General features: G+C 34.6%; 3 long non-coding RNA genes across 10 annotated transcripts; 1 reads left to right on the forward strand and 2 right to left on the reverse strand.

Moving 5' to 3' along the window:
* The first annotated feature begins 183 nt into the window (after positions 1-183).
* Positions 184-3645, forward strand: LOC124195910. 3 transcript variants are annotated; one of them, XR_006875479.1, is made up of 7 exons: positions 188-475; positions 834-939; positions 1274-1447; positions 1531-1639; positions 2078-2177; positions 2577-2681; positions 3161-3645. It is a non-coding gene; the product is annotated as an uncharacterized LOC124195910 (long non-coding RNA). The 3 variants fall into 3 exon arrangements; XR_006875480.1 differs by having other exon boundaries at positions 196-267; positions 345-475; positions 2078-2681; XR_006875478.1 differs by having other exon boundaries at positions 184-475; positions 2078-2681.
* A 1408-nt stretch (positions 3646-5053) lies between these two features.
* Positions 5054-8514, reverse strand: LOC124195912. 2 transcript variants are annotated; one of them, XR_006875482.1, is made up of 7 exons: positions 8431-8502; positions 8223-8353; positions 7759-7864; positions 7251-7424; positions 7059-7167; positions 6018-6620; positions 5054-5538 (listed from the first exon to the last, which is right to left on the reverse strand). It is a non-coding gene; the product is annotated as an uncharacterized LOC124195912 (long non-coding RNA). The 2 variants fall into 2 exon arrangements; XR_006875481.1 differs by having other exon boundaries at positions 8223-8514.
* A 253-nt stretch (positions 8515-8767) lies between these two features.
* On the reverse strand, positions 8768-11517 carry LOC124195913. 5 transcript variants are annotated; one of them, XR_006875485.1, is made up of 6 exons: positions 11318-11488; positions 11094-11198; positions 10444-10770; positions 9959-10382; positions 9619-9876; positions 8768-9495 (listed from the first exon to the last, which is right to left on the reverse strand). It is a non-coding gene; the product is annotated as an uncharacterized LOC124195913 (long non-coding RNA). The 5 variants fall into 5 exon arrangements; XR_006875486.1 differs by having other exon boundaries at positions 9647-9876; positions 9959-10190; positions 10295-10770; XR_006875484.1 differs by having other exon boundaries at positions 9647-9876; positions 11318-11487.
* Positions 11518-11982: the final 465 nt, after the last annotated feature.

Raw genomic sequence — 11982 nt, forward strand, 5'->3', positions numbered from 1 at the left:
CAATCTAGAATGTAGATCTAGACAAGTTTGTCAGAACATCAACTTGTAAATCATAGTTCACAGCCGGACTTTTGCCGCTTTTGCTGATTGGCCCTTCGCGATTGCAGAGATGCCAGATACGGACGTTTTAAATAGCAAAACTGAAATTGGCAATGCTGCGCTATGCGCGATACTTTCAAGATGGCTGCTGGCATTCAAAGAGATCGTTACCGAGAATGGTGATAGGTACTAAAATGTGCTGGGTCTGCGGCATTTTCCATTATGAAAGTTAAGTCAAAAAGATTTTGTTTCGTTACGAGACTGTATGGTTGCTGAATGTAAAATTTGTACATGTTTATTTACAGGAAATCTAGCCTGTAATTTCAAATCTGCCAAATCACCTTATCAGTTATCACGTGGCCTGAAACTGATGTCGTTGCTTGCTACTTGTACCGGTTGTATGTATCAACCCGTGAAGAAACACTTGACAGCAAAAGTAAGTGGCATGTCAACCGATTTCCATTCAAATTTAGTTAATTGTTGACAGAGTAGATCTAGATCCTATTTTGTTGTAGAATCGACTGTGTTGCATCTTCAAAGGACATGTGGTTTTATGATTCAATTTCCATGGGGTTGAACTAGACTTACTATTGTTAGTTGGGAAGTCTTGCCAAGTGTAGGTTCTATTGTAAAGTTTATGACCTTAGAATTGCAATGAGAAAAAATTCCAAAATAGAGTATCCTTGTAGTTTCGAGGGACTGTTTACTTCAACTTCAAACATTTCATTATATTACATCACACAAGACATTTCCTTCTCATTATTAATTTAATATTTTTTCAATTTTTTTAACAGCATCTGAGTATGAGCTGCAGCCAGTTGGTGGAAGGTGTGACAAGTCAGCTGTTGTATTCAGTTTGTGAGGCATCCCATGCAAAAACCAGAAATGATTCCCAAAAAGGTAACTATGTTCATTAATTTATCTGTTAGAAAGCTTTAGATTAAGTAATGGAAGACCAGGGAATAAATATATAGCAAAGGGATCCTTTGCTTCAGTATTGTAACTTTCAGTGAAGTGTGTGGATGTGTGGTTTTACATTATTTGATTTTCAATTTTCCATCCTTTTTAATTTTTTTTTATTAATTGAAAAACTTGTTTACTATAGATTTTTCTGTAGAATTTCTAATATCAAAATAATTTTGAGGGAATTTGGTGATTCAAGTTAACAGTCTTTACTCCTGTCATCTTGCTTGCTAATTTTATGCAAATTTTCTGGAATATGTCGCTTGTCTAGGTGAAGGTGTGGTTCCACTAGGTGGCGGAGTGTCTGTTGGTGAGTGACGAAGCCGCCATTTGCTTTTGAGACATACCCGAATGTGTTGCTGCCTAATGACGGTGTTCTTCGCTTTTACATGAAAAAATGTGCCATTCGACTAAGCTGAATCGAAAGTGAACAATTCTAAAGCAAGTAAGTGCACTGTGAGAGTTTTGACTTTTCGAAAAGTTCATTTTCCCATCTACTTTCATTTATTTTCTAAATGCATGTCGAAGTTTTAGCCTTTCTCCACGTGATCGCTGCCGTGTGATGAAGATGCGTTTCTGAGAGGATCTCTACTATACTGCAAGACAAAAACGTGATGAAACCAGGAAATTTGAAATGGTAATAATATACTTTTAAGTTTAATCAAGTAGGTTAGCATTTTGTTCTTCATGTTGAAAACAAGTGACATCTTATTTCATGCTTTAAAACAAGACAGCTTTTGTGGAAATTTTTTGTCAGTTTCTAATCGATCAGTACAGAAATTCCCCTACAACTTGAAAAGCTTTAAAGAAAATTTTCACAAAGTGATCTTTGGTCACCTTTATGATTTCTTTTTCTCTAGTAATCTAAATTTTAAGTATATCATTTCCTCAACTACAACATGTTGCACAACAACTTAAGATACAGTTGCAAGCTAAAGTGAGCAAAATAACAAAATAGTGTATTCTTGTAGTTCCCAGGGACTGTTTAGTTTAACTTTATCACTTTCATTATATTACATCAAACGAGACATCTCCTTCTCAATATTAATTTAAAATTTTTCAATTGTTTTAACAGCATCTGAGTATGAGCTGCAGCCAGTTGGTGGAAGTTGTGAATATGTTAGCTGTTGCAAACAGTTTGTGAGGCATCTCATGCAGAAACCAAAAATGATAAGGTAACTATGTTCATTTATTTCTCTTTAAGAAAGCTTTAGATTAAGTATTGGGATACCAGAGAGTAGATTTCATTGCTTCAGTGTTGTAACATTCAGTGAAGTCTGTGAACGTGTGGTTTTACATTATTTGATTTTCATCCTTTGCATTTTTTTTTTTTTTTTCACAAATTGGAAGTTAAAAGAAAATTTTCACAGAGTGATCTTTGTTCATCTTCATGATATCTTTTTCTATAGTAATCTAAATTTGAAGTATATCATTGGCATTGCCTTAACTACAGTACATTGTAACCATTTATGATACATTTGCAAGATAAAGTCAAATATCATTTGCATAAATTTTTTCTGTTTAGAGATGTATTTTTACTTATCTATTTTAATTTTGTTACACGCACGTCGGAGATCTCGCCTTTCTCAACGTGCGGTGCCGTGTCAACAAGATGTCTCTTTGATGAGGTCTACTATATTGCAAAAGAAACATGTGAAGAAAACAGGAAATCTGAAATGGTAACGATTTACTTGTAAGATAGATCAAGTGGGTTAGGTTAGCATTTTGCTTAAACTTTTGTCTACGTTTGTGTGCTACCTTTCGTGATCTTTGTTTAGAGTTTACTTCAGTTAAACATTTGATTTAGATGAAATTCGGCTAATTCCTGCTTCTATATAAGACAGCTTTTATGAAAAGAACATATGAAGAGATGTAATTTTTTTTTATCAAACAGAACAGAAATTCCTTTCATTTTTTAAAACTTGAAATTAAATCTTTATCTTTTGTCATCTTTTTGATTTATTTTTCAATAGTTTAATCTAAATTTGAAGAAAATCTTTGCCTTAATTACTAAATGTTTGAAACATTTATTTTACGATTGTAAGCTAAAGTTGAACATCACTTGCATTTTTTCTTTTGCTTTGTAAATTTTATTTTATGGTATCTTTTTTCACATTTCAAAATGTTATTGGTTCATTAAAGTTCTTTTGCTTTGTAGGATTCCATGGTCCGTTTGATGTTTGAGCTGTTTGTGGTGTTGCTGTTTGGTGTGAAGTGGGTTTGCAGTCATTTTCAACTTGAGAGATGCGCTGAAATGGAGCTTCGTCAGACTTGCAGTTCAACATCATACTTCAATGTGTTATTTCCCTATGTTTGTGTCCGTGCAGTGTTGAGCTGTTGGGCAAAACGATCAATGTTGTCTGATGGCTGTCAGGCATATTTATCTGCTGCATTTTGTCAATATGTCGTCTCTTGCTACCTGTACGTTGAGGTAGTGCTTGATGAGAACAGTATCATTTAATGTTTCAGTCGTTATTGCAGCCCAAGCTGGTGAAAGATCTTTTTGCATCAAGTAAATCTGACTGTTTTTTTGTGTGTTGTTGGAGTGTTACGAAAGTTGCGTCATTATTGTGTTGAATTGTCATTGTGACTGCAGTTCACCGTTTATAATTTAGGAAGGGAAAAAAACAGAATTATGGGGAATTTATGTCAAACAAATAATAAACTTGCTTTCGGGATTGGGAAAGGAATGTGGAGGCTGTCAGATGGCAGGGTGGTGACTTGAATTTTCATATCTCAAAATATAATGAGGTATGTTAAAATGTGCTGATGCGAAAAATGTGGATAAAATCTTTATAAATCCACAACAACTTCTATAATGTTAATACCTATTATCTAATTACCCTAAAATCATACAACTTCTAATATCCTATTACACAGTAATTTTATAATCTCCTAACTCACTATCCTAACTAAACCAACTAACCATACCCAACTAAACCATATCCCTACAACATCCGTATTCCTTCAACCTATTACCTAATATACCTATAAACACAACTGTTGTGTGATTTTTGGTCAATTAAATAATATATTATAACATTATAAAATTTTTTGTAGATCTATAAACTTAAATCCTCATTAATCGTTACATAACATTTTAACAAACTTCATTATATTTTGAACTATGAAAATTCAAGTTAACAACCTGACAGCCACCACATTTTGTTCCCAATCTAGTAAACTTGTTTATTATTTGCCATAAAAATTTCATAATTCTTTTTTTTTTCCCTTTCTAACTTATGAACGTTTAGTTACAGTTACAATAACGGTGCAACATAGAAATAAAATAATATTAATAAACCAATATTCATAACATATTTTGTTAATCAATTTTTTTTTTTCTATGAAATTAATATTATTAAATAATAATATATTGGATTTTTCTTGGTACATCGTTGTTTATTATAATGTAGACTTGTCTTTGTAACTGCTGTTTCCCGTTCATAAGTTAGAAAGGGAAAAAAAGAATTATGAAAAATTTATGGCAAATAATAAACAAGTTTACGAGATTGGGAATAAAATGTGGTGGCTGTCAGTAGGCAGGTTGTTAACTTGAATTTTCATAGTTCAAAATATAATGAAGTTTGTTAAAATGTTATGTAACGATTAATGAGGATTTAAGTTTATAGATCTACAAAAAATTTTATAATGTTATAACATATTATTTAATTGACCAAAAATCATACAACAGTTGTGTTTATAGGTATATTAGGTAATAGGTTGAAGGAATATGGATGTTGTAGGGATATGGTTTAGTTGGGTATGGTTAGTTGGTTTAGTTAGGATAGTGAGTTAGGAGATTATAAAATTACTGTGTAATAGGATATTAGAAGTTGTATGATTTTAGGGTAATTAGGTAATAGGTATTAACATTATAGAAGTTGTTGTGGATTTATAAAGATTTTATCCACATTTTTCGCATCAGCACATTTTAACATACCTCATTATATTTTGAGATATGAAAATTCAAGTCACCACCCTGCCATCTGACAGCCTCCACATTCCTTTCCCAATCCCGAAAGCAAGTTTATTATTTGTTTGACATAAATTCCCCATAATTCTGTTTTTTTCCCTTCCTAAATTATAAACGGTGAACTGCAGTCACAATGACAATTCAACACAATAATGACGCAACTTTCGTAACACTCCAACAACACACAAAAAAACAGTCAGATTTACTTGATGCAAAAAGATCTTTCACCAGCTTGGGCTGCAATAACGACTGAAAAATTAAATGATACTGTTCTCATCAAGCACTACCTCAACGTACAGGTAGCAAGAGACGACATATTGACAAAATGCAGCAGATAAATATGCCTGACAGCCATCAGACAACATTGATCGTTTTGCCCAACAGCTCAACACTGCACGGACACAAACATAGAGAAATAACACATTGAAGTATGATGTTGAACTGCAAGTCTGACGAAGCTCCATTTCAGCGCATCTCTCAAGTTGAAAATGACTGCAAACCCACTTCACACCAAACAGCAACACCACAAACAGCTCAAACATCAAACGGACCATGGAATCCTACAAAGCAAAAGAACTTTAATGAACCAATAACATTTTGAAATGTGAAAAAAGATACCATAAAATAAAATTTACAAAGCAAAAGAAAAAATGCAAGTGATGTTCAACTTTAGCTTACAATCGTAAAATAAATGTTTCAAACATTTAGTAATTAAGGCAAAGATTTTCTTCAAATTTAGATTAAACTATTGAAAAATAAATCAAAAAGATGACAAAAGATAAAGATTTAATTTCAAGTTTTAAAAAATGAAAGGAATTTCTGTTCTGTTTGATAAAAAAAAATTACATCTCTTCATATGTTCTTTTCATAAAAGCTGTCTTATATAGAAGCAGGAATTAGCCGAATTTCATCTAAATCAAATGTTTAACTGAAGTAAACTCTAAACAAAGATCACGAAAGGTAGCACACAAACGTATACAAAAGTTTAAGCAAAATGCTAACCTAATCCACTTGATCTATCTTACAAGTAAATCGTTACCATTTCAGATTTCCTGTTTTCTTCACATGTTTCTTTTGCAATATAGTAGACCTCATCAAAGAGACATCTTGTTGACACGGCACCGCACGTTGAGAAAGGCGAGATCTCCGACGTGCGTGTAACAAAATTAAAATAGATAAGTAAAAATACATCTCTAAACAGAAAAAATTTATGCAAATGATATTTGACTTTATCTTGCAAATGTATCATAAATGGTTACAATGTACTGTAGTTAAGGCAATGCCAATGATATACTTCAAATTTAGATTACTATAGAAAAAGATATCATGAAGATGAACAAAGATCACTCTGTGAAAATTTTCTTTTAACTTCCAATTTGTGAAAAAAAAAAAAAAATGCAAAGGATGAAAATCAAATAATGTAAAACCACACGTTCACAGACTTCACTGAATGTTACAACACTGAAGCAACGAAATCTACTCTCTGGTATCCCAATACTTAATCTAAAGCTTTCTTAAAGAGAAATAAATGAACATAGTTACCTTATCATTTTGGGTTTCTGCACGAGATGCCTCACAAACTGTTTGCAACAGCTAACATATTCACAACTTCCACCAACTGGCTGCAGCTCATACTCAGATGCTGTTAAAACAATTGAAAAATTTTAAATTAATATTGAGAAGGAGATGTCTCGTTTGATGTAATATAATGAAAGTGATAAAGTTAAACTAAACAGTCCCTGGGAACTACAAGAATACACTATTTTGTTATTTTGCTCACTTTAGCTTGCAACTGTATCTTAAGTTGTTGTGCAACATGTTGTAGTTGAGGAAATGATATACTTAAAATTTAGATTACTAGAGAAAAAGAAATCATAAAGGTGACCAAAGATCACTTTGTGAAAATTTTCTTTAAAGCTTTTCAAGTTGTAGGGGAATTTCTGTACTGATCGATTAGAAACTGACAAAAAATTTCCACAAAAGCTGTCTTGTTTTAAAGCATGAAATAAGATGTCACTTGTTTTCAACATGAAGAACAAAATGCTAACCTACTTGATTAAACTTAAAAGTATATTATTACCATTTCAAATTTCCTGGTTTCATCACGTTTTTGTCTTGCAGTATAGTAGAGATCCTCTCAGAAACGCATCTTCATCACACGGCAGCGATCACGTGGAGAAAGGCTAAAACTTCGACATGCATTTAGAAAATAAATGAAAGTAGATGGGAAAATGAACTTTTCGAAAAGTCAAAACTCTCACAGTGCACTTACTTGCTTTAGAATTGTTCACTTTCGATTCAGCTTAGTCGAATGGCACATTTTTTCATGTAAAAGCGAAGAACACCGTCATTAGGCAGCAACACATTCGGGTATGTCTCAAAAGCAAATGGCGGCTTCGTCACTCACCAACAGACACTCCGCCACCTAGTGGAACCACACCTTCACCTAGACAAGCGACATATTCCAGAAAATTTGCATAAAATTAGCAAGCAAGATGACAGGAGTAAAGACTGTTAACTTGAATCACCAAATTCCCTCAAAATTATTTTGATATTAGAAATTCTACAGAAAAATCTATAGTAAACAAGTTTTTCAATTAATAAAAAAAAATTAAAAAGGATGGAAAATTGAAAATCAAATAATGTAAAACCACACATCCACACACTTCACTGAAAGTTACAATACTGAAGCAAAGGATCCCTTTGCTATATATTTATTCCCTGGTCTTCCATTACTTAATCTAAAGCTTTCTAACAGATAAATTAATGAACATAGTTACCTTTTTGGGAATCATTTCTGGTTTTTGCATGGGATGCCTCACAAACTGAATACAACAGCTGACTTGTCACACCTTCCACCAACTGGCTGCAGCTCATACTCAGATGCTGTTAAAAAAATTGAAAAAATATTAAATTAATAATGAGAAGGAAATGTCTTGTGTGATGTAATATAATGAAATGTTTGAAGTTGAAGTAAACAGTCCCTCGAAACTACAAGGATACTCTATTTTGGAATTTTTTCTCATTGCAATTCTAAGGTCATAAACTTTACAATAGAACCTACACTTGGCAAGACTTCCCAACTAACAATAGTAAGTCTAGTTCAACCCCATGGAAATTGAATCATAAAACCACATGTCCTTTGAAGATGCAACACAGTCGATTCTACAACAAAATAGGATCTAGATCTACTCTGTCAACAATTAACTAAATTTGAATGGAAATCGGTTGACATGCCACTTACTTTTGCTGTCAAGTGTTTCTTCACGGGTTGATACATACAACCGGTACAAGTAGCAAGCAACGACATCAGTTTCAGGCCACGTGATAACTGATAAGGTGATTTGGCAGATTTGAAATTACAGGCTAGATTTCCTGTAAATAAACATGTACAAATTTTACATTCAGCAACCATACAGTCTCGTAACGAAACAAAATCTTTTTGACTTAACTTTCATAATGGAAAATGCCGCAGACCCAGCACATTTTAGTACCTATCACCATTCTCGGTAACGATCTCTTTGAATGCCAGCAGCCATCTTGAAAGTATCGCGCATAGCGCAGCATTGCCAATTTCAGTTTTGCTATTTAAAACGTCCGTATCTGGCATCTCTGCAATCGCGAAGGGCCAATCAGCAAAAGCGGCAAAAGTCCGGCTGTGAACTATGATTTACAAGTTGATGTTCTGACAAACTTGTCTAGATCTACATTCTAGATTGATTTTATCTGAACATTATACAAGAAAAGAGACAACAATATCAAATGATAATAGACAAACTTTTGCAGAGATCAAATGAAGAAATCTTTTTATTTAGTGTGAAGATCAAAAGCTAGCATAAATCAAAGGACGACGGGAGGAACACTCAAAACGCGTAGATTGGATGAAAAATATAAGGGTTCAAACCAGTCCGATTATTGAGGAGGGCTTGTTTTTGTTTTTCAATAAAAAAAACGTGCAGTTGGCTTACAGACACCGTTTATCTGCTCAAAAGTGGGATACGATAAACGTGTACATGTATTCCATACAATATTATATAGGTACATCAGTTGGCTGGGCGGGCAATAACAAAAAGGACGGAGAAAGAAAAAAAAAATACCACTAGTTAAAATCGTCACGTAACGTAAAAGAAATCATTTCCATCGAGATGGACCAGTGTTAAATTGAAGAAGAAAAAGGGAGAAATAAGAATATAGGAATATCCAACACTTGTTCATCAACTGTTTCATCAATCCAAATGGATCATGCTTGTGAACTAGGCACTTTGACGCAGCTGCCTGGCATTGAACAAAAAGTGGAGGCCGGAACGTTTTTCTTACTCCAAGGGAAAGGAGGGGATCAGCAAACGTTTAAAAATCCAGGTTAAGATATATATAATTACAAACAACGCTTTTTGCGACCCCCCATTTAGGATTTCTGCCTTATGGGCTGGTTACTGCTTTCCTCTTCCAACATAGAGCCCAATTCGTCCGTCAGTCAGCTAGCATGTTGCCAATGTCGTTCAACACGTCGCTAGTTCCTGTTAATCGAAAACAAAAGTGGCACTGACAAACAAGCGTTGAATTTGGCAGCAAAAGCTAAAGAAAATGCAAACGCTAAGGAGTTTCAAAGCGAGGCAAATGGGACGAGTGAGAGAATTTACTTAAGAGACAGGGGCGCACAATGCTGACCGAGATTATGTTGGTTTTGCTGGTGGATGGCGCCCGTCGGCCGAGTGACGGAGACAGAACGACGGCGACAGAGGAAGAAGAGTACGTCAGTGCCGCAAGGGCCGAGTGAGCCGGCGCACTTCGCTGTTTGATGGTACCTTGATTGTTTCAAATTGTTTCGTTGTTGATGTTTCAATTCGTGAATCGTGATACGGTCGAACTCAATTGACCGTAAAGACGAATTTCATCACCTTAGTGTTTCCGGATCAGTTAGAAAGAATAAAATGCTCATTAGCTATGGATTCGAAAACAAATTTAAATGTTTCCTATTACCTGATGCTTTAGTCCTTTGATATGATGGAGGTGATAAAGGTTTGGTAACGGGAAACTTGAGCGACAAGTAACATTTACTGTGTTTCTCCTCCGATGCCTGGTGCTTACTGGCCACAAGTGGATTGCTCGTGTACTGGTTAATATACGTCTGGTGCCGGCCGTCCAATGCCAAAATTGAAAATAACGTCGGTTGGTAACGAATATTTCGATTTGCTGGAGGTACCACTGCTTTCTTCATTGATGACTCCACCAGTAAAACCATTATTCGTAAGTCAACAATGATAAGCCACAATAATGCTAGTCTTGGAGCGTGTGGAATAAGTTCTTTTGGTATACCGTTAGTAGTTGGTTCTTTTGGATCTACTTTGGATTCAGATTCTTCTTCTTTCTCAACGTTGACGACCGTCTGAAAGTCTAGTCTCATCTATAGCAAAATTCCAGATAGGATTTGCTGGTGCCTAAATATTATAACGAAATATTAGCACCTTTTAAGACAAAAACTAGGACGTTCATTTGTCAACTAGTTTGTGGGAGCCCCCTGACTGAATTTCTTGTCTCAGGTAGGCTCAGGTTGCGTTTTGCTCTTGACAAAAGGCCTTTTCAGATTCCGTCGTAGCCAAAACTTTAATCAACTGGGCGAATTGATAGGGCTTCTCGAGTAGTACGAATTCTTAAGGCTCCACGGCAATAGTTTCTTCATATCAATCATCACCGTCAATTTCTTTCAGGCTGCCAGTTTCTTCACCATAGCTGCGTCTTACAATGAATCAGTATTCGCGCCGATTGCTGTCTTTACCCAAATATTCCAGAGTCTGAGAAAATAAAATGAGGAATTCCATTAGAATATTCAGTACTTATGATCTGCACATGTTAGTCAACAGCCAATAAGCCTCCATTGGTTATTCCATAAAAAACATTTCTTTAGTTTATTAGTTTATTAGTTTTAGTTTGGCAGCCCACACAGATTTAACTAATTCCAAGTAATTTATTAAGCAAAATCTCGCTTTATTCTAAATTTTTTTTTTCTAAATTTTCTAAATTTCTCTTTGTTGTGTCCTCTAAAAATACAGTGTCTTTTCCTCTCCTCTCTACTTCATTCATTTACAGTTTACTAAAGAAATATTCCAGTACTTACGTGAGAAAGAGACATGAGAAGATCTGAAGATGAAAGCAATAGTGCAAATCCTGTTTTCTGTTCTTGATCAACATTGGTACTCCGTTGGTGTTGTGGGTCTGAAACCTAAAAAGAATAAAAAGAAAGATTATTACTAGCAGCTTCATAATTATTGTAAGATTTTTATTTCTACACTTGATCTTTTAAGTTTTACTCTTCGCTGAAATTCTAATTATAATTCTTACCTAACTAACTGTGGGAAACTATTCTTCCCTCAAAACACAATCACACTCAATGGCGTTCTTTACAAGTCGCAACTCGCAACTCGCAACGTGGTTCGATCATGGACTCTCGATCGCCATGTTTTTTTGTTTTTTTGTTTTAATTTCAACGGTAAAGAAAGAAGATCCAAACGACTAAACGAGACTAAACCTTTTCCATGACTGCCGGGAGATGGAGCATGGATTAATCGAATAGGAATAGCTCGATGGCTTCGCCATCTAGGGTAGGGCATTTGAGTAAAAGCGTTTACTAAACCGTTAACGGTTTAATGGACACGCTACTTTGCTGGTCTAAGGCTCACATTTGTTCCTCGAATACTTCACAGTCGTCGAGCTACTGCTGATTCAACTAAAAACAGGGAATTACACAATTCTGATTGAAAACAAGTCATCTAATTGATTAATCCTCGATGGAAAACCTATTGCGAACGAAATTTTAATGTTACCTTTTTAGTGCAACTTGCTTTTAATGTTATTATATCTTTAACATCACAAGCCCTTTGTAATGTGCGAATTACTGAGTTGATTGCAATTGGAATTAGCATTACAACTATACAATTTGTGTTGCTGTTACCTCTACACATTCCGTGAAATGTGTCATGAACGGCTTGCGCTTGCCATATTGTATA

Source organism: Daphnia pulex, chromosome 6 (genome assembly GCF_021134715.1).
Source record: "Daphnia pulex isolate KAP4 chromosome 6, ASM2113471v1".
Taxonomy (NCBI): domain Eukaryota; kingdom Metazoa; phylum Arthropoda; class Branchiopoda; order Diplostraca; family Daphniidae; genus Daphnia; species Daphnia pulex.